Below are 22,505 nucleotides of genomic sequence, written 5' to 3'. Positions count from 1 at the left end.
ATGCCAATGGGAAGGGGGTAGGTTTGGAAGATAAAATAAAAAAAAGAACAAGTTAAAAATCACATAGAAAAGTTTGATGCCTGCAAGTCACCAGGGCCTGATGAAATGCATCCTAGAATACTCAAGGAGCTACTAGAGGAGGTGTCTGAGCCTCTAGCTATTATCTTGGAAAATAATGGGAGACAGGAGAGATTCCAGAAGACTGGAAAAGAGCAAATATAGTGCCAATCTATAAAAAGAGAAATAAAAACAACCCAGGAAACTACAGACCAGTTAGTTTAACTTCTGTGCCAGGGAAGATAATGGAGCAAGTAATTAAGGAAATCATCTGCAAACACTTGGAAGGTGGTAAGGTGATAGGGAATAGCCAGCATCGATTTGTAAAAACCAAATCTGATAGCTTTCTTTGATAGAATAACAAGTCTTGTGGATAAGGGAGAAGCGGTGGATGTGGTATACCTAGACTTTAGTAAGGCTTTTGATATGGTCTTGCACGATATTCTTATCAATAAATGAGGCAAATACAACCTAGATGGGGCTACTATAAGGTGGGTGCATAACTGGCTGGATAACCATACTCATAGAGTAGTTATTAATGGTTCCCAATCCTGCTGGAAAGGTATAACAAGTAGGGTTCCGCAGTGGTTTGTTTCGGGACCGGCTCTGTTCAATATCTTCATCAATGACTTAGATATTGGCATAGAAAGTACACTTACTAAGTTTGCAGATGATACCAAACTGGGAGGGATTGCAATTGCTCTGGAGAATAAGGTCATATTTCAAAATGATCTGGACAAATTGGAGAAATGGTCTAAGGTAAACAGGATGAAGTTTAATAAAGACAAATGAAAAGTGCTCCACTTAGGAAGGAACAATCAGTTTCACACATACAGAATGGGAAGAGACTGTCTAGGAAGGAGTATGGCAGAAAGGGATCTAAGGGTTATAGTGGACCACAAGCTAAATATGAGTCAACAATGTGATGCTGTTGCAAAAAAAGCAAATGTGATTCTGGGATGCATTAACAGTGTGTTGTGAGCAAGACACAAGAAGTCATTCTTCCACTCCACTCTGAGCTGGTTAGGCCTTAGCTGGAATATTATGTCCAGTTCTGGGCATCGCATTTCAAGAAAGATGTGGAGAAATTGGAGAGGGTCCAGAGAAGAGCAACAAGAATGATTAAAGGTCTAGAGAACATGACCTATGAAGGAAGGCTGAAAGAACTGGGTTTGTTTAGTTTGGAAAAGAGAAGATTGAGAAGGGACATGATAGCAGTTTTCAGGTGTCTAAAAGAGTGTCATAAGGAGGAGGAAGAAAACTTGTTCATCTTAGCCTTTAAGGATAGAACAAGAAGCAATGGGCTTAAACTGCAGCAAGAGAGGTTTAGGTTGGACATTAGGAAAAAGTTTCCAACTGTAAGGGTGGTTAAACACTGGAATAAACTGCCTAGGGAGATTGTGGAATCTCCATCTCTTGAGATATTTAAGAGTAGGTTAGATAAATGTCTATCAGGGATGGTCTAGACAGTATTTGGTCCTGCCATGAGGGCAGGGAACTGGACTCAATGACCTCTCAAGGTCCTTTCCAGCCTTAGAGTCTATGAATCTATGAATTTCTTCCCATTGGGCTTTTGGCCTTCACACATACACCCACACACCCTTTCAGAAAATTATCTTATACATGGAGATAATCAAGGGAAATAGTAAACAGTGTCCTTATATGGCTAAAAGGGAGGAAATGATAGGTTAAAAGCAATGATATAAAGAGCAAGAGGAAATGTGCAGTAAAAACGAATAAAGCAGAAAGAGAGAGGTATCTGATGTTACACAGGTAGGACATATTTTTCAACCAAAGAGACTAAAATCAAGCAATGAGCAAATGAAGGAATTAAATCAAATGGCAAGCAAACCAGAAATAAGAGATATATGAGAACTATCAATTATTTCTCCAAATTTATTCCTACCCTAGCATTTGTAAAACAAGACACTAAAGGGTTTCATGGAAAAGCTAGTACATTGCTAGTGGGCAGAAATATGGGAAACTTCTTTCCAGATTAGAATATCAAACAGAGAAAAAACACTAATATTAAAGTGTTACCATCCAGACAGGTCCAATACGCTATCAGTTGCCCCAGTACTTAGTTTATCAGTAAGAGTAGCTGCCTTTTCTGAAAAGAACTATGCATTAGTGCTGGTTAGAAATTTTCTGATAAAACAGTTTCATCAGAAAATGTTGATTCATCTAACCCAAAATGTTGAGCAAAAATGGTTTGAGTTTGAAGAATTTTTCAGTGGAAACCTGCCCGGATCCCAGCCTGCTCAGCTGACAGACTGCTGTAGAGCCTAGGTACCTCCAAGGTCTGTGGTTGAGGGGAAAGCCTACTGTTTGGGGTCTGCCTTGCTTCCAGCAGAGTCCACAGCTCTGGGGCAGCCCTGTTACTCACAGCAGCAATGCATCTATCAAGAATGTCAAAATCAGCTAGCAGCTTCCCGGGTCTTGGGTAGCACATTTAATTTCCTAAACATTTTTTTTTTAATTTCCAACTTGCAGGGAATTTTTTTTTTAAAAAGTAATTTTATTTTGAATTGTGTATCAGAAATCCTGGTTTTGGCCATGTCTATTACGCATAGAGTGAAAAGGAGCTGTTTGCAACAATATTTTTTCAGGTTCGACAAATTCATGTCCCATTCTGTGCTCCCAGAACATGTCCCATTCTGTGCTCGCAGTTACACTAATATAAATTCAAAATAACTTCATGTTTTCACAATTGCCTCAATTTAGCCCTGTCATAACATTTTTCCCAGATCTGGACCTTAGCGTCCAAACTATGGATGTTAGCATTAAAACCTCCAAGCTTAGTTACCCGCTTGGACCTGGTAAAGCTGCCACCAGCCAGGAATCTATACAGTGCCTGGCACACTGTGGTCTCCCCAAAACCTTCCCTGGGGGACCCCCAGACTCAGATTCCTTGAGTCTCACAACAAAGGGGAATAAACCATTTCCCTTCCCCCCTCCGGGTGTTCCCTCCCTGGGTTCCTGGAGAGATATACAGAAGCAAGCTCCGTGAATCTAAACAGAGGGACTCCACTCTCCCTGTTTCCAGTCCTGGAAACACAAGTACTTCCCCCCTCACCCAGAGGGTATGCAAAGTCAGGTTAGTAAAACTAACACAAAGAGATTTTCCCCCCTGACTTCTTCCTCCCACCAATTCCCTGGTGAGCTGCAGACTCAATTCCCTCGAGTCCCCACTAAAGAAAAACTCCAACAAGTCTTAAAAAGAAGGCTTTATATAAAAAAGAAAGAAAAGGACATAAAAATGGTCTCTCTGTATTAAGGTGACAAATACAGGGTCAATTGCTTAAAAGAAAAAATGAATAAACAGCCTTATTCAAAAAGAATACAATTCAAAACATTCCAGCAACTACACACATGTAAATACAAAAGAAAACAATATAAACCTTATTGTCTTACTATTTTTGTACTTACAACTTGGAAACAGAAGATTAGAAGCCAGGAGACAGAAAGATCACTCTCAGAGTCGAGAGGGTCAGACACAAGACAAAGGACAAAGAACTCACACCCAAAACTTCCCTCCACCCAGATTTGAAAAAGTCTTGTTTCCTGATTGGTCCTCTGGTCCGGTGTTTCAGGTTACTCCTTTCCAGGTGAAAGAGACCTTAACCCTTAGCTATCTGTTTATGACACGCCCCCCAAATTGCAGACAGTGGGGAACCTCACTGGGGGCGATTTCTTCCTAGAACTTTAAAATAAACAGATTAATATAACACATGCACCTTTACATATACCACTAAGTATATAACTAACAGATATTTACATTTTAAGAACACTTTTTAACTACTGGATTCTGGGAAACTCTCACGGGAGAGTGCATCAGCTACTTTGTTAGAAGCTCCTGAGATCTGCTGAATTTCAAAATCAAAATCTTGGAGAGCTAAACTCCAAAGAAGAAGTTTCTTGTTGTTCCCCTTGGCAGTATGAAGCCACTTTAGGGCAGCATGGTCAGTTTGTAGCTGGAACCGCCGTCCCCAAACATATGGGCGTAGCTTTTCTAGGGCGTACACAATGGCATAGCATTCCTTTTCATTGACTGACCAGTGACTTTCCCTCTCAGACAGTTTTTTGCTGAGAAACACAACAGGATGGAAGTTGTGATCCGTTGCTTCCTGCATGAGAACTGCTCCTATACCACGCTCAGATGCATCCGTGGTTACTAGGAATGGCTTGTCAAAGTCCGGGTCCTTGAGCACAGGGTCAGACATGAGCGTCGCCTTAAGTTGGGTAAAGGCATTTTGACACTCATCAGTCCACTTAACTGTAGTTGGCTGGGTCTTTATGGTCAGGTCGGTCAGTGGGGCAGCGATTTGGCTGTAGTGTGGTACAAATTGCCTGTAGTACCCGGCCAAGCCTAAGAAGAATTGGACCTGTTTCTTTGACTTTGGGACAGGCCACTTTTGGATAGCATCCACCTTGGTCTGTAGGGGGTTTATGGTTCCTCGACCCACCTGGTGTCCCAAGTAAGTCACTCTGTTTTGGCCTATTTGACACTTTTTGGCCTTAACAGTTAGTCCGGCCTGCCTGATGCGCTCAAAGACCTTTTCCAGGTGTAGTAGGTGTTCAGGCCAGGAGTCTGAAGAAATGGCCACATCATCAAGGTGGGCAACTGCATATTCGCCCAGTCCTGCTAGTAGACAATCTACCAGCCTCTGGAAGGTGGTGGGTGCATTTCAAAGCCCGAAAGGAAGGACATTGAATTCATACACCCCCGCATGGGTGACGAATGCTGACCTTTCCTTGGTAGGTTCATCTAGCGGTACTTGCCAGTACCCCTTGGTAAAGTCTATTGTAGAGATGAACTGGGCATGCCCCAACTTCTCCAATAGCTCATCGGTGCGTGGCATTGGATAGTTGTCCGGACGAGTTACCGCATTTAGCTTATGGTAGTCCACACAAAAGCGTATTTCCCCATCTGGTTTGGGTACCAGAACCACTGGAGATGTCCATGCACTGGTAGATGAGCGGATTATACCCATCTGTAGCATGTTCTGGATCTCCCGTTCTATAGCAGCTTGCGCGTGAGGAGACACCCAGTAGGGTGGGGTTCTGATTGGGTGAGCATTACCTGTGTCAATGGAGTGGTATGCCCGTTCAGTCCATCGTGGGGTGGCTGAGAACAATGGGGTGAAGCTAGTGCACAGCTCCTTGATTTGTCGCCACTGCAGACGTTCCAGGGTTGTGGAGGGATTCACCTCTTCCATGCCACCATCTTTTTTCCTATCGTAGTAGACACCTTCAGGCCACTCAGCATCATCTCCCTGGGCTGTAAACTGACAAACCTGTAAGTCTCTGGAATAGAAAGGCTTGAGAGAATTAACATGGTACACTCTAGGCTTTAGTGAGGAATTGGGAAATGCTATTAGATAGTTAACAGCTCCTAGGCGCTCTTGGACCGTGAATGGCCCTTCCCATGATGCTTCCATCTTATGGGCCTGTTGCGCCTTCAAGACCATAACCTGGTCTCCTACCTTGAAGGAACGTTCTCTGGTATGTTTGTCATACCAGGCATTTTGCTCTTCCTGAGCATCCTTTAGGTTTTCTTTAACAAGGGCTAAAGACTGTCGGAGGGTGTTTTGTAGGTTGCTTACAAAGTCCAGAATGTTAGTCCCTGGAGAAGGCGTAAACCCTTCCCATTGCTGCTTCACCAACTGTAATGGCCCCTTAACCTCGTCACCATACACAAGTTCAAACAGTGAAAACCCTAAACTGGGATGTGGTACAGCCCTGTAGGCAAACAGCAGCTGTTGCAACACTAGGTCCCAATTATTGGAGTGTTCGTTGATGAATTTACGTATCATGGCCCCCAAAGTTCCATTAAACCTTTCCACCAGGCAATTGGTTTGATGGTGGTACGAGGTGGAAACCAAGTGGTTCACCCCATGAGTTTCCCACAGTTCTTTCATGGTCCCTGCCAGGAAATTAGATCCTGAATCTGTAAGGATGTCGGAGGGCCAACCTACCCTGGCAAAAATGTCTGTTAGGGCCAGGCACACAGTGTTAGCCCTGGTGTTGCCTAGAGCTACTGCTTCCGGCCATCGGGTAGCAAAGTCCACGAATGTCAGTACATACTGTTTCCTCTGGGCGTCTTTTTTGGGAAAGGACCCAGAATATCCACAGCTACTCGCTGAAATGGGACCTCAGTTATGGGGAGTGGCTGGAGAGGGGCCTTGTCCTGGTCTTGGGGTTTTCCCACTCTTTGGCATACCTCACAAGACCGGACATACTTGGCAACGTCCTTGCCCATCCCCTCCCAGTGGAAGGACTTCCCCAACCGGTCCTTGGTTCTTTTCGCCCCAGCATGGCCACTGGGATGATCATGGGCTAAGCTTAAGAGCTTCCCCTGGTACTTAGTTGGAACCACCAACTGTTTTTGCAGCTGCCATTCTTCCCGGTGTCCACCAGAAAGAATCTCCTTATATAAAAGTCCTTGGTCTATAACAAACCGGGATCGATTAGAAGAGCTGAGAGGCGGTGGGGTGCTCCGTGCCGCCGCCCAAGCTTTCTGAAGGCTGTCATCTGCTTCCTGCTCAGTCTGGAACTGTTCCCTTGAGGCTGGGGTCACCAGTTCTTCCTCAGAGTGTGGACTTGGGCTTGGTCCCTCTGGAAGCGATGTAGGTGATGGGGTTGTTTCCGTTGCTGGTGAACCGCTCTCCGCTGGTGCACCTGAGGGTATTTCAGGCTCTGGCTGAGCCTTTTGGGTATGGCTGTCTGTTGCTTCTGCCAGTTCTGGCTCGCTGGCACCCACTGGCGTTGAGTTTGAAGATGTGGTTGCAATTGCTGGTGCTGGTTGCTGTTCCAGTTCCGGGCCTGGGACTGGAGGTGCTGTGGCTGTTTCAGTGGTTGGCATGGAATCCGGGTCCACTACCTCTGTCTGGGTCTCTGGTAACACAGACGGGGCGGGGCGTCTGTGAACGGCTCAGGAACCGGAATGTGTCTGGAAGCTTGCCTGGTTTGGCTATGTGTAACCATTCCTACTCTCTTGGCCCGCTTCACCTGGTTGGCCAAGTCTTCCCCCAGTAGCATGGGGATAGGATAATTGTCATAGACTGCAAAAGTCAACATTCCTGACCAGCCTTTGTACTGGACAGGCAGTTGAGCTGTAGGCAAGTCTACAGCTTGTGACATGAAGGGGTAAATTGTCACTTGGGCCTTTGAGTTGATGAATTTGGGGTCTACGAAGGATTGGTGGATAGCTGACACTTGTGCCCCTGTGTATCTCCACACAGTAACCTTCTTTCCGCCCACTCTCAAAATTTCCCTTTGCTCCAAGGGTATTTGAGAGGCATCTGGGCCTGGGGATCTTTTGGGTGATGGTGGTGTAATGACTTACACCCGGTTGGGGTTCTTTGGGCAGTTGGCCTTTATATGTCCCAGTTCATTACACTTAAAGCATCTTCCATCTGACTGGTCACTGGGTCGAGATGGGTTACTGGAGTCTGGAGAGGTGGAAGAATAGGGCATCTGTGGTTTACTTGGGTTGTAGGTGGGGTCTTTGGTTGCCCTCGGTTGTAGGGTTTATTGTCGGTGTGCCCTCTGGGGTATTTGCTCCCCTTGACAGTAGCTTTCTTGCTTTCTGCCACTTCCATCCATCTAGCTCCAATCTCCCCTGCCTCGGTGAGTTTTTTGGGTTTTCCATCTTGTATGTACCGTGTTATGTCCTCAGGAACACCATCCAAGAACTGCTCCATTTGTATGAGGAGGTGCAGTTTGTCCAAGGATTTAACATTGTTTCCTGATATCCAGGCCTCATAATTCTTTCCAACGTAGTAGGCGTGTTTGGGAAATGACACATCTGGTTTCCACTTTTGAGTTCTGAAACGCCGACGGGCATGATCCGGGGTTATCCTCATTCTGTATCTGGCCTTGGTTTGAAAAAGTTTATAGTCGTTCATTTTCTCCTTAGGCATTTCAGCTGCCACCTCTGCTAAAGGTCCACTGAGCTGTGGCCTCAATTCTACCATGTACTGGTCTTCAGAGATGCTGTACCCAAGACAGGCTCTTTCAAAATTTTCCAAGAAGGCCTCAGTGTCATCACCTGCCTTGTAGGTGGGAAATTTCTTGGGATGTGGAACCATAATTGGCGAAGGGTTGTTAGGATTGGCTGGAGCATGTTGCTTAGCCTTTTCTAATTCCAGGGTCTGGCGGTGGGCCTCCCTCTGGAGTTCTATCTGTCTTCTGTGGGCTGCATCTTCTTCTTCTTGTTTCCTTCTGTGAGCCACCTCTTCTTCTTCTTGTTTCCTTCTGTGAGCTGCCTCTTCTTCTTGTTGTTTTCTTTTGTGGGCTGCCTCTTCCTTGGTTAGTTCTGCATTAATTAGTTCTATCCATCTCTTATGTTCATTTTCTTTGTCTATCGCTTGTTGCCGTGCTCGCTTCCTGCCTTAGGCTTTCCTTGGAACTCATGTTTTCTGCTTTCGTGTGCTGAGGCGCCCTCTGGTGTTTATTGTCTGAACTGCAGCTTATCTGTTGCCTCTTGGGGTCTGCCTAGCAACAATGCCTTTTTCCCTTTCTTCCTCTAGCTAATCTTTTAAATGTAAAGTAAACCAGAAAAACCATTTTATTTGCATGTGTATTGTGCTGGTACTTGACTCACAATCGGAGTGCTATTGTCTCACAAAAGACCCTTATTAGTTCCTTAATGGTTCCTTGCTTAATATGCAATCAAAAACTGCAAGAGAGAGCAGAAAAAAAATTTCTCTCTGGTTCCTTTTAAAACCAAACCCTCTCTGCTTAAAAGGCCCTAGCAGAGAAAAGAAAAATATATTTCTACTGGCTTCTGGATTCTTCTATCTATCCCACCGTTACCACCATGTCATAACATTTTTCCCAGATCTGGACCTTAGCGTCCAAACTATGGGTGTTAGCATGAAAACCTCCAAGCTTAGTTACCCGCTTGGACCTGGTAAAGCTGCCACCAGCCAGGAATCTATACAGTGCCTAGCGCACTGTGGTCTCCCCAAAACCTTCCCTGGGGGACCCCCAGACTCAGATTCCTTGAGTCTCACAACAAAGGGAAATAAACCATTTCCCTTCTCCCCTCCAGGTGTTCCCTCCCTGGGTTCCTGGAGAGATACACAGAAACAAGCTCCATGAATCTAAACAGAGGGACTCCACCCTCCCTGTTTCCAGTCCTGGAAACACAAGTACTTCCCCCCTCACCCAGAGAGTATGCAAAGTCAGGTTAGTAAATCTAACACAAAGAGATTTTCCCCCCTGACTTCTTCCTCCCACCAATTCCCTGGTGAGCTGCAGACTCAATTCCCTCGAGTCCCCACTAAAGAAAAACTCCAACAAGTCTTAAAAAGAAGGCTTTATATAAAAAAGAAAGAAAAGGACATAAAAATGGTCTCTCTGTATTAAGGTGACAAATACAGGGTCAATTGCTTAAAAGAAAAAATGAATAAACGGCCTTATTCAAAAAGAATACAATTCAAAACATTCCAGCAACTACACACATGTAAATACAAAAGAAAACAATATAAACCTTATTGTCTTACTATTTTTGTACTTACAACTTGGAAACAGAAGATTAGAAGCTAGGAGACAGAAAGATCACTCTCAGAGCCGAGAGGGTCAGACACAAGACAAAGTCACACCCAAAACTTCCCTCCACCCAGATTTGAAAAAGTCTTGTTTCCTGATTGGTCCTCTGTTTCAGGTTACGCCTTTCCAGGTGAAAGAGACCTTAACCCTTAGCTATCTGTTTATGACAAGCCCTGAACACAGCTCCAGGTCTGACCAGAGATAAAATCTAATATTGATTTTCTAATGTAAGGATGCTAGACTTAGATAAAATAAGAAGTAAGCAACCAACCCTTTTTAAAAGGCACAAACCTAATTGCTCCTCTTTCCAATTGGATGCAAATTGTTAAATAAAATGAAAAGGAGACAAACTGGCAGAGAAAAATGCAAAAGATTCAACCCCAGCCAAAATAAAATTACCACACACTGCAGCATTTTCCACATGTAAAACTATTTGTATCTTCCCCTTGCAGTCTTTGTCAAAAGGCCCTCTGATCCCTCACTCTAACCCTTGCAGGCTATGGCAAATAGTTGCTTCTGATTTATTTCAGATTGACAAGGATCACTGTCTGAACAACGCTGAAAATTTTGAAGAACTTTGAAAAATAATCAAGCTACAAGATACAAGAAATATCACAATAACTGACAAAATGAAACAAGTTTTTGCAAGATATGAAATACTGGGGAAACTTGTCTGAGATGACCTAAATATGCCAGAGAAGAGTTCCTAGATACTTTTTGAAGAAGAGATGATTTTATACATGATACGTATTCAACAGATTCCTACAAAACACAGCGAAATGGGTGAGCTGGCAATAAATTGTCAAGAATCTTTTTCAGAAAGCAAGCCATGACAGTAAGGATCCATATTTAGTTTAATTGAACCTGAGGACTGCTCTTATTAAAAGCACTGATTCTTTACTACTTATCGGGAGAAGAACTAGAAGACTTCTCCCTACAAAAATATATTATTTACTGCTGCTAGCTCTGTTAAGTGTAAACAGGAAAGATAAAAGGGAAACATTTCAACAGAACCAAATGAAAAAATATTTTAGTAAAGCCACTGCATTTGTAACTACCCTAATGCAATAAGATATCATCAGCTGGCATTGTGAAGGTAGCAGAGCCTGCTGAGAACTCAGGAAACACTGCCAAAATTTATTCTTGTTAAAGCAAATTAAGGATGCTGAAAGGCTCAGCTACCATGGCATTGGGTAGGGTATAACAAACTAGATAGAGAGACAGATAAAATTAGATTCCTCCTCCTCTGGTCACTTAGTTATTTGCATTTTTCCTGAGGTGAGGGCAGTATGATAAGGGTCTAAACACAACCTTCTCCACTTTTTTGAGGCAGGCATTGGTCATGTGGCAGCAACATACTCACATGCACACTCCCCACCTGCCACACAGTGAGCAGCAACAGTACAGGCCATGTATGACCTCCCCCACAATCACAGGGGTGGCTGGAGCATGAATGAGGCTGGACTGGCAGCAACAGAAAGTTCCTTCTCTTTCATTCCACAAAGCAATTAATCAAATTAAATTGAATATAACCACATTCCCCTCCCTAGTAGAATGCCCAGAAGAAGGAGGCCAGCCTGATCACCGGTGCCCTTAAGTCATTCTGTTCATGTGTTAGGATGTGAGAAGGGAGCCGCTTCAGCAAAAAAGCATTTCACAGAAAGTGTGACGGAAAATGTGAAATATTATAAATGTTTAAAATCAAATTGTTTATGTGACAGGATGGATGGAGGACGGGGAGAAGAAGAAAAGAAAAACCCAACAACCTCTGCCTGAAAATGAGCCTGTCCAATGACAGCAAGTATGGAGAAATACCACCAGGGTAATAGCAGGCTCAGGGGTACTATGGCATATTTGGAGTCAATCTGTAATAATTTCTGAATATAGTATGTTCATCTGGTTACTGTGGTGTTTACTATCTGAATACATTGATTAAGTATAGCTGGGGACTGTCAAGGAAAAACAAATAGAAAGAAAAAGAGTGGCTCAAGTTAAGCCACTTCTCAGCAAATACTTGAGAGTTGTTGAGACAATGTCAGGATAGAAAAAAGGACTGCATGCACATGAAATCAAAACTCCTGTAGGTCTCAAAAAGGAATATTCTCTCAAGAGATGGATTATTTGGAGGAACTATGCTGAGGCACAGGCATTCCCTAGGGGTATCTAAATAAGTTAAGCCTGTCTCACTGACCATCTGGGAATGGTGAGTGTCACATTCCCCTGCAGTACAATCATGACTGTGGGACTGCTGAAGTCTCTTATAATCTTCAGCCTGGGCTGTATCTCACAATGCTATGTTATGTTAGTGACAAGCAGCAAACCCATACTGGAGCTGTGATCCCTCAGCCATCAATATGTGGAGACACACACCCAGCTGAGTTGCATGAATGCTCTCTAAACCAGTCATGAATTATACAAAGAGACTCCAGCCAGTTCTCCCAGCTCCCAAGCCTTACGCTCCAAAGATATACTATTTTACACTGCTCTAGATCTTTTCTTTAAAAGTGCAAGCTCATTAATTAGTTTGCCACTTCATCAAAAGAATAGTGAACATACACCAGCTTTTGTAATCTGAGCAGATTCCCGAAGCACAAAGTTAGATTTTAAGCGATTATAAATGCTAGGCATAGAGGTCAAAGTTGTTTATATAGGAAATAAAAATAGAATCACAATTTAAATTCTAAACTTCAACAAACTAAGCAAGAGTAAGATTTGACTCAAAGAACTTTTCTCAGCCCACTGGATAATTCAGGCTGTTTACAGTTCTTAATACACAGGCTAAATTACCTTCTCAGCCTGGGACCAATTTCCCCAATTCAAAGTCTTTGACTTCCAAACGATCTTCCAGATGTTGAGATGGTGGGAGGAGAGTGGCCAAGTGGGGATATCATCGACCGTAATTTATACTTTCTCACCAACTGCTAGAAATATCTTCGCTGTGATGTGGGGGTTAGATAGTCCCCATTGTGTATATGCCCTCTCTAAGGCTTCTCTGGGATAGTGAAGTCTTCTTGATGGGCCATCAATACATGTCTGGCTGGTCCTGATGTAAATCTGTCTTATCAGTGTTAGTTGCTCCTTTGTCGCCACTGAAAGGCTGGCTGTGGGTGTTTCCCATTTACTACATATTTTAGTAACAACCATACTGAAATACTTCATATGTTGTGATAATACATAAAATTCAACAGGATAGCAGTGTTCAACAGATGAAGACTTCTTAATTGATACCTAACAAAGCATACATTGTACAAGACATATCATAATCATAGCTCAGTGGTGAATATGGAGGTTCCAGGGTGCTATTCTGAGGTATGGAGTATCACCGTGAGCCTTTAGATAAAATAGATATGGGTACACTTGTTTTAAAATCCTTTTTCTCTAAATGCTTCGACTCTACTGTTAAAAAAATCAAACAAACATACTTTAGTTTTAGAAGGCAGTCTGGTCATTATATTCACCACTGATCACAGACTTCCAAAGGGAAGTACACCGAGTGCTCAAGCTCAGTCAGATGTGCAGAGTAATGATGATTGATACATAGAGCTCTATAGCCCAGGGCCTGGTGTCAGAGTAGGAAAATCTTGTGATTCAACCCCAACAGAGGTAAAAACACAAGGCCTGACAGATTGGACTTGGAGAAAGCAGGTAGCGGACAGAGGTGCAGCTAGTCTTCTACCATGACAGGTATATCAAAGTATAGCAATGGGAGGAAAACATAATTAAATAGAAATGAATGCCTATGAGCTTTTTGCTCATCCAAATATTGATTTTTTTCTTAAGTGAAAATATGCAAGCCATTGACTCATAACAAATTAGCAAAAATAAAGTTAAATGTCTGAGCTATTTACAGGAACTTGAATCATGGGGTAAGAGCAGAAAATATGTACACACTGGCTCAAATGAAGAACCAGCAGACATGCTCCTTCAACCAAAATGTAAAGCAAACCTTATTTAAAGTTCTAAATGTTTAACTAACTTTTCTATATTTTCCCTCCATTTTCATGTGCTTCAACACTTCCAAGCTGCTACTGGTACCAAGAGAGGAAGTAGCAACTTACAAACAAATTCAGGAAAACAGTTAGTTTTAAGGATATGCTTAAGTCTCTTTGCAGTCAATGGTACTTAAGTACATGTTTAAATGTTTTGCTGAATAGACATGGGCCTAAACATGTGCTGAAGCAATTTCCTGAATCAGGATCATATTGAGGAAGGTTATTCTTGCAGTTCGGTGGTTTAGGCAAAAACTGGAAACTTCACAAGAATGCCTTATCTCAGGAGATCACAAACCTGATCTTAAGTATCAGAGGGGTAGCCGTGTTAGTCTGGATCTGTAAAAGCAGCAAAGAGTCCTGTGGCACTGTACACGAATTCACCGGGGCTCGACCCTCTCCGGCCTGGAGGGCAGCCACACCGGCTCACTACCCACCAATGGGTCCGAGGAAACAGTCTGGCCGGGGCCCTTCCACAGTAGCCCTTGCTGTAGTCGGCTACACGGTGGTTACATCTGGCCCCGGCTGTGGTGGGGCAACACCCACTGGATGAGGAGTGCTCAGGGCCTTAGGCATGGCTGAGCAACAACAACAGTTTTAAGGCTTGGCCCTAGGTCAGGGCGGGGCAGCAACCACTGAGTCAGGGGTGCTCAGGCCCTCAGGCAGGGCTGAGCAGTACGGATAGGCTTTGGCCTCCTCAGGCTAGGGAGAGGGGGAGTCTGCCACCCAGGGGTTGGGTGGCAGGAGGGACACAGGCCCTTCCACTCCACTGCGTCCCAGCCCGGGGCCCTAGCAGCGGCTGAAGATACGCTGCTTAGTCAGTGGGGAACCTGACCGCAATGCATTGACATAGACTCTTGTAATGCTTCAGCCAGACTGGGGTCGGCTGTCCCTGGGCTACCTCCGTACTCCCCCTCGGGCCCTACCTGGGTCCTGACATAGGCCTCTGTGGGGTCCAGGAGCATGAGTTCGTCCTGACCGGGGCTGAGTGGCAGGTCCGGCGACTTCTCCGGGTAAGTGGTTCAGGGTAGCTCCGGCGGCTCCTCCGGGTAGTGGGCGCAGGGTAGCTCCAGCCAGTCTGGGCAGCTGCCTTGGGCTGCACGAGCTTCCCAGTCTCAAGCTCCCCTAGGGGCGTCTGCTCTCTGTGGTGGCTGGAGGCCTTCTGAGCTCTGAGGGCTGGCCTTTATAGTTTCAGGTTGCCGCTTGACACTTTGGGGGGCGGGCTCAGAGCTCACTAGCTCCGCCCACTCTGGCCTCCGGCACGGCTCTTCCTCCTCCATTGCGGAGGGGAGCCACGCCACCTCACTACCCCCCCCACAAGTCTGGCTCCTGCTCGTCGGGGCCAGGCTCTTCCATCCCTCCAAGGTGGGACATGAAGTCTGCGTTCGCATGTTCCTTACCAGCCTGATGGTGGATGGTGAACGCATAGGGTTGTAAGGTCAGATACCATCGAAAGAGTTGGGCGTTATTATTTTTCATATTCATCAACCATTTGAGGGGGTCATGGTCTGTGACTAGTGTGAACGAGGCCCCAAGAAGGTAGTAACATAGGGCGTAACAGGCCCACTTTTTCACCGGTGCTTCTTTTTCAATCACCGTGTAGTTCTTCTTCCAGGGAAATAATTTATGGCTGAGGTATAGAATTGGATGGTCCTCTCCATCAACTTCTTGGGACAGGACGGCCCCAGCCCCACCTCTGAGGCATCCGTCTGGAAGATGAACCTCCGGTGGAAATCCAGGCTCCATAGGACCAGCTTTTGGCATAGGCACGTCTGGAGTGTCCGGAAGGCATCTTCACATTCTGGGGACCACCATATCTGCCAGGGGCTTTTCTTTGTCAATAGCCCCGTTAAGGGCTCTGCGAAGGAGGCAAACTGGGGAATGAACCGCCGATAGTACCCTACAAGCCCCAGGAACTGCCAGACGTGGGGTTTTGTGGTATGTGTCGGGCAGGCCACCAGGGCTTGCACTTTCCCGACAAGGGGCTTCACTCGTTCTCCCCTGATAGTGTACCCTAGATATGTGGTCTCCTGCCATCCGATACGGCATTTTTTTGAGTTGGCCATCAATCCCGCCTGTCGCGGGGACTGCAGGACCGCTGCTACTCGTTCCAGGTGGTCTTCCCAATTGCGGCTATAGACCACGACATCGTCCAGATAAGCAGCTGCATAGTCTCGATGGGGCAGCAGTAGATGATCCATTAGCCACTGGAACATCGCTTGGACCCCATGGAGGCCGAAAAGCATCTGTGTAAACTGATAGAGTCCCGTTGGAGTGGCGAACGTCATCTTTTCCTTAGAGGTATCATCTAGTGGGATTTGCCAATATCCTTTACTGAGGTCGAGGGTCGTGATGAACTGGGCCTCCCCGAGGCGGCCCAGCAGCTCGTTCACCCGGGGCATAGGGTAGGAGTCGAACCGTGAGATGGCATTCACTCGCTGGAAGTCTATACAAAACAGGTGGGTGCCATTGGGCTTGGGTACCAAGACCACTGGGCTACGCCACTCACTCTGAGATGGCTCGATGACTCCTAAGGCCAGCATGGCCTTCACCTCTTCCTCCATCTCTTGGTGCATCCGGTACGGCAGTGGTCTGGTCATTTCCTGGATTACCTTCCCTGGCTCGGTCTGGATAAAATGATAGACCAAGGTCATGTATCTGGGTAGGGCCGTGAAGGTTCCCTAGAACACCTGCAGGAGACATTTAGCCTGCTTGCGCTGCTCTTCCATCAGGGTGTCGCTGAGCAGGGAAGCCGCGATGTCCTCTGTCTGGGGCGTGCGGGGACCCAGCTCCAGCTCTGGCAGGTAAGGATTAATCAGCAGGCCCTCCCGGTCTCGCCACGGCTTCAACAGATTTACATGGTATCGCTGGGTCTTCTTACGCCGGTCGGGTTGGTGGATCTCGTAAGTGATGGGTCCAACCTTCCGAGCTACCTCGTAGGGTCCCTGTCAATGGCCAGTAGCTTCGACTCACTCGAGGGCAGGAGGAGCAGAACCCGGTCCCTGGGTTCAAAGTCACGCACCTGCGCCTCCTGGTTATAAGTCTGTTCCTGCCTGTCCTGAGCAGCTTTAAGTTTTCACGGGTCAGGGCCCCAGCCTGGGCAAAGTATTCCTGTAGTTGGAGGACATACTTCAGGAGTCTCTGGGTTGGAGAGGGGGACTGCTCCCAAGTTTTCCTCATTACGTTCAACAGGACCCGTGGACGGCGTCCCAAGAAAGAAACCAACAGGACTCCACTGGCCATCACATACAGTCCCCAGCTAAAACCTCTCCAATGCATCATCAGGGATTTACAACCCATCCTGGACAATGATCCCACACTTTCACACGCCTTGGGTGGCAGGCCAGTCCCCGCCCACAGACAACCTGCCAATCTGAAACATATTCTCACCAGTAACTGCACACCGCACCGTAGGAACTCTAGCTCAGGAACCAATCCATGCAACAAACCTCGATGCCAAGTCTGCCCACATATCTACACCAGCGACACCATGACAGGACCTAACCAGATCAGCCACACCATCACCGGTTCATTCATCTGCACGTCCACCAAAATAATATACGCCATTATATGCCAGCAATGCCCCTCTGCTATGTACATCAGCCAAACTGGACAGTCATTACGGAAAAGGATAAACAGACACAAATCAGATATTAGGAATGGCAATATACAAAAACCTGTAGGAGAACACTTCAACCTTCCTGACCACACTATAGCAGACCTTAAGGTGGCCATCCTGCAGCAAAAAAACTTCAGGACCAGACTTCAAAGAGAAACTGCTGAGCTTCAGTTCATCTGCAAATTTCACACCATCAGCTCAGGATTAAACAAAGACTGTGAATGGCTTGCCAATTACAAAACTAGTTTCCCCTCCCTTGGTTTTCACACCTCAACTTCTAGAACAAGGCCTCATCCTCCCTGATTGAACTACCTCATTATCTCTAGCTTGCCTGCACATATATACCTGCCCCTGGAAATTTCCACTACATGCATCTGAGGAAGTGGGTATTCACCCACGAAAGCTCATGCTCCAAAAAGTCTGTTAGTCTATAAGGTGCCACAGGATTCTTTGCTGTTGTTATAATGAACCACTAACCAAAGGCCTTGATAGAGCTATTAGCATTTATTTCACCAACAAATTAATATTCTTAGAAATTAAACTGTCCTCAACTACATCTTTTTGCCAATAGTAAAATGGAAAAATACACTCACTAGTACAGGGGACGGCAACCTTTGGCATGCGGCTTGCCAGAGTAAGCAACCTCGGCCCGCTCCACTTCCTGCCAACCCCATCGGCCTGGGATGGCGAACCGCGGCCAGTTGGAGCCGTGGTTGGCCGATCCTGCTGATGCAGCAAGTAACCAAATTGGCCCGGCCTACCAGGGTGTTTACCTTGGCGAGCCACATGCCAGAGGTTGCCGACTCCTGCGCTAGTACTATCCTCTGTAATTGTTATTTTGCTTTTATTTTACTATTCATTGTTTATCATACCTTCAGAGGGGAAACCTGAGATCAGAAAAGAATAATTTTGCATCTAACCTGTGCCCTTTTATCAAGTACATAATTATGTATATTCCTGCTAATAGCTGTTATTTAAATAATTTGAGGAGATTGCAAGAAGACACTGTAAAGCAATCCCTTGTACTCTGGGTTTAATAATACTATCTACAAATTAAAAAGGAAGAAAATCAATCCAGAAAACAATTGCTTTGCAATAATGTGAAATGTCTTATATACACATCAAAGCAAAGGAATTTAGAGTTACCGTAATAATTAAACGATGTACTTAGTGCATGTTCTCTCCTTTTAAGGATAGTTAAAGTTTAAAATGAAGTTTAGAGACATTCATAAAATCAACTGCACTAGAACCCCCATTTTATGAACTGAGACCAAGGATTTCATAAAGCTGAAAAGTTCATAAAATTGAACATCAACAAGTTACAGCAGATACCATGCATAGGTTAATGTATTTCACATTTGCTGTAGATAACAAATGGTAACAACTGTATATAATGTGCCTGATTTTTCTTTGTTTAAAAGACTTGCATCTCTTCTTTTCCACCAAATTTCTTAATCTTTTCAAACTTAAACAGCCACTTAAACTTTGGCTTCAGGATTGTAGTCACATTCAGTGTCAGAAAATTGGTTTCCGTGGCAAGAAAATCTGGTCAGATACCTCATTGTTCACAAGATCAGTGTTCATAAAATTGTTCTGCTGTGATCTCCTTCCATTTGCACCAGTCAAAAGTGTTTCCTATGAGCTAATGGAGTTACATTAAGGATGCATTTGGCTTAGTGTATCCATGCCTCTCTCATAGGTATTAACTTCATGGCTAATTCTATATAGTAATAATAACACCTTCTGTTATATATGTATATAAAGTTTCAAGAGTCTGTTATATGGGTGATACGTATACTGCTCTCTGTCTATCTCAGACCTCTTGATGTCAATGGAGTTTAGAAGCATGGATAGATGAGATAACTATATAATCTAAAGTGTAGTTCACCATATATTATCAGGATACTTCAGCGAACCATGTCCTTCTTCTCCCCTAGAAAAGTGAGGATCTTGTTTTCCTAACATATGTAGTTCAATACCTAGTCGTAATGAATGAGTTAACAGTGATAGTTCTACTTGAATTTTCTTCGTTTTGTGAGTTTAAATTGGAAATGTATTATCTAAACACTGTGTGATGGCTTATTCCACATAAACCCTGCGGAGAAGAAAAATGTGTAATGTACACTTCTCTTTAGCTCAACAGCTGCTTTTTTTTTTAAAAGAGGTGTGTAATACAGTAAATATGATGAACGCTTTGGAATCAGAAATGCCCAATTTTGAAGGGCTAGGTCAACCCCATTGAATACCCACAAACTTTGAAAAATTCCATACACTCCACTCCACCTTTCTCATATTCCTAACCTTTAATATCATAAAGTGGCATATGAGAAACCACTCACAGATAAAAGGATCACCACATAAATGTTATCATCTTTCTTTTCATAAGGTCAGTTCCTTAAAGCCATCCTTGGTGTCTTCACAGCAGTTGTTATTCTCTTCTCCAGCTCATCTTTCCATTCACCACCTGCAGCACTACCAGGGCCCAAATCCCCAAATATGTCTGGCATGCACATTAGTAAAACTCTTCCCTTAGGCCAACTGCTAAATTGTGATTGACATCTGGCCTTCTCCTCTTCTTGACTTCATCCATCTCATTATTTTTGCTCCCTTAACTGCAAAATAAGCATTTCCAAAATAGCTGCCTACTAAACCCGGGTCATATGTGGCTGATAGGTCTAGCTTTTTGGCTAACTTCATTATAAAATCCAAGCAGAATCATGAATTACAATCATAAATCCAAGAGAATGTTAGTTTACAAGATTTCTTTTTCCTATTTTTTTTGTAAAGGTAAGGTATTTTTTAGATGATGAAGATGACCTACCAACAGGCAAAACATATGACATTTTGTGCATCACGTGGAAAGAAAGTAACACCAGAAATCAGTTTAGATGTAGGGTTCCTAGTCTTTTGCAAATCAATTTCAGCTGCCTGATTTACTTTTGAGTGAACTTCAACAGCTTGAAATCTATAAAAATTGCCATATTAACTTTGTTTCATTATTTCTGAATCTCTCCTAATGTCCTTAAAAGCCTTGTTATCAAAGAGAATATTTAAAGTTTTTCAGTGCCTCATGTGGTTTGTTTCTCCCATTTACTGTCAGACTCAGGAGAAAGTATGCAAAGAGAGCACCAAATTGCACAGTATTATTCAGGATAATGAGAATTGTAACACATTCTTACAAATAAAACACCATTTTGCCATTTCTGTTAAAACAGAGATTGTATAACAAGACTAGAAAGTGGCAGATATTCCAAGATTAAAATTGTCATACTGTCTGGAGTGGCTCACAGCCAGGAGTGCCTACCTCAGGGCAGCCTGTCAAAAACAGGGCAGACACCCAAAACTGGTGGTAAATTCTATAATTAGATTTTACCAGTGACAAATGAGAATGCCTGAATCACTATAACAGTCTCACCATGGAGTCTCCAATAGTCTCTTAACACTCTCCACTCTGTCTTGCCACCCAGGCAAGCTGTACTTAGTGATAAGTGGTCACTTACCAAAAAAAACACACAATATTCAGATTGCTTCCAATCCCAAGAGAGCAGTCACTTACCCAAGCTCAGTTGGTACCCTAGATCTGACAGCAAAGACAATGCCTGTAGCCAACCATGTAATAAACTATCTAAAGCAGGGTTTCTCAAACAAAGGTCACTGCTTGTGTAGGGAAAGCCCCTGGTGGGCCAGGCCGGTGTTTTTACCTGCCTCATCCACAGGTCCGGTTGATTGCAGCTCCCACTGGCCACAGATCACTGCTCCAGGCCAATGAGAGCTGCTGGAAGTGGCAGCCAGTATGTCTCTTAGCCCGCACCGCTTCCAGCAGCTCTCATTGGCCCGGAACAGTGATCTGCAGCCAGTGGGAGCAGTGATCAGCCAGACCTGTGGACGGGGCAGGTAAACACACCAGCCCGACCCGCCAGGGGCTTTCCCTACACAAGCGGCGACCCCTGTTTTAGAAACCCTGATCTAAAGGTTTATTAACGAGTAAATAAAATGAGAGTTATTTACAGGTTAAAGTAAGCAAACATAGACACAAATGACTTAGAATCTAAATCCTAAAGTAACACAATTGTAGTGATATGTCAGTTTAAAGTGTCTTTCAGGAGGGACCTCTGTCTTCAGTTTGGTGTCTCTGGCCCTGTGAGAGTTCAAATACCAAAACGATGGGACATTTTCTTGTGTCTTTGTTTTATGTCCTTCATTCAGGCTCCAAGTCCATAAGACAAACTCCCTTGCACATAGTATTTCCAAGATGTGACAGGGCTATTAACAAATATTTTGTATTGGCATGTTCCTTGAGGGCCTATCTGATTTTGATAGTTCTTCTGAATGAGCAGAGGGGAAATACTCTTCTTAGCTGCATTCCCAAGTTGAGAGAAAACTTTTCCAAACTTTTAAAGCAAAACTTACATATTTGCTTATGCAGACACTACAAATAAGACTAATGCATACAGTAACTTATAAACATTATATAGTGTCTAAACGCTAATACATTCTTATAAGACTAATACCTATTTTGAGCAACACTAACACATAGGTGAATTGTTCTGGTCTCCAGCTATGAGTTTATCAGTTCTTAGAAGATTCCTGCAGCCTTGGCAATGTCTGTTACAACTATCCCCCTACTCCATTTTGTTTCTTACAGCTGTCCCCATACTCCATTTAGTTTTTGTTCTTCTCCTGTGGCCGCCCTTCCCTGGCTGTTAAGTTGTTTACCAGGGCCACTGCCCTTCTCAAAGGGAGGGCCCCTTAAGTTGTTTACCAAGAGCCATTACCCCTCTCAAAGGAATGGCCACTTGTGCTGCGTGCTAAGTGGGACCACTGCCCTGTTCAAAGGGTTAGTCCTGTTATCACCTTGTTGAACCTGGGCTTGGTGTAGGGCAGGCAATGTCCAGAGCTGCAAGACCTATTGTGTTTTTAAGATCCTGGGCATGAGCCATAGGCCTCATGTGCTTTTGAGTCACCTATTCCACAGGACTCTGCCCAGGCATGTCTCTGTGCTCACCTGCAGTTTTTCCCTGTGCCTCCACCCCTGTGACAGAGGGAGCCTATCAGGATCACTGGCGGGAAACTGCCTAAGTTTGCCTTTAAAAACAGATATTTTTGAAACAAACATCAGAAAGATTCCTTGCTGCCTGGTCTGATCAGCTAGGGGTTTTGGGGGGGTCCTTTCTCTGCTCTCGTTTTATTTTTGAGCGTACCCCCGGTTTTTAACCCCCCCCATGAAGAACGAATTGCTGCCTGAGAGTTCTATTGATTATCGAGACTGTACCAAGCCCTCC

This window comes from Gopherus flavomarginatus, chromosome 1 (assembly GCF_025201925.1).
Source record: "Gopherus flavomarginatus isolate rGopFla2 chromosome 1, rGopFla2.mat.asm, whole genome shotgun sequence".
NCBI classification, from domain to species: Eukaryota; Metazoa; Chordata; order Testudines; family Testudinidae; genus Gopherus; species Gopherus flavomarginatus.
This window is presented reverse-complemented; position numbering follows the sequence as displayed.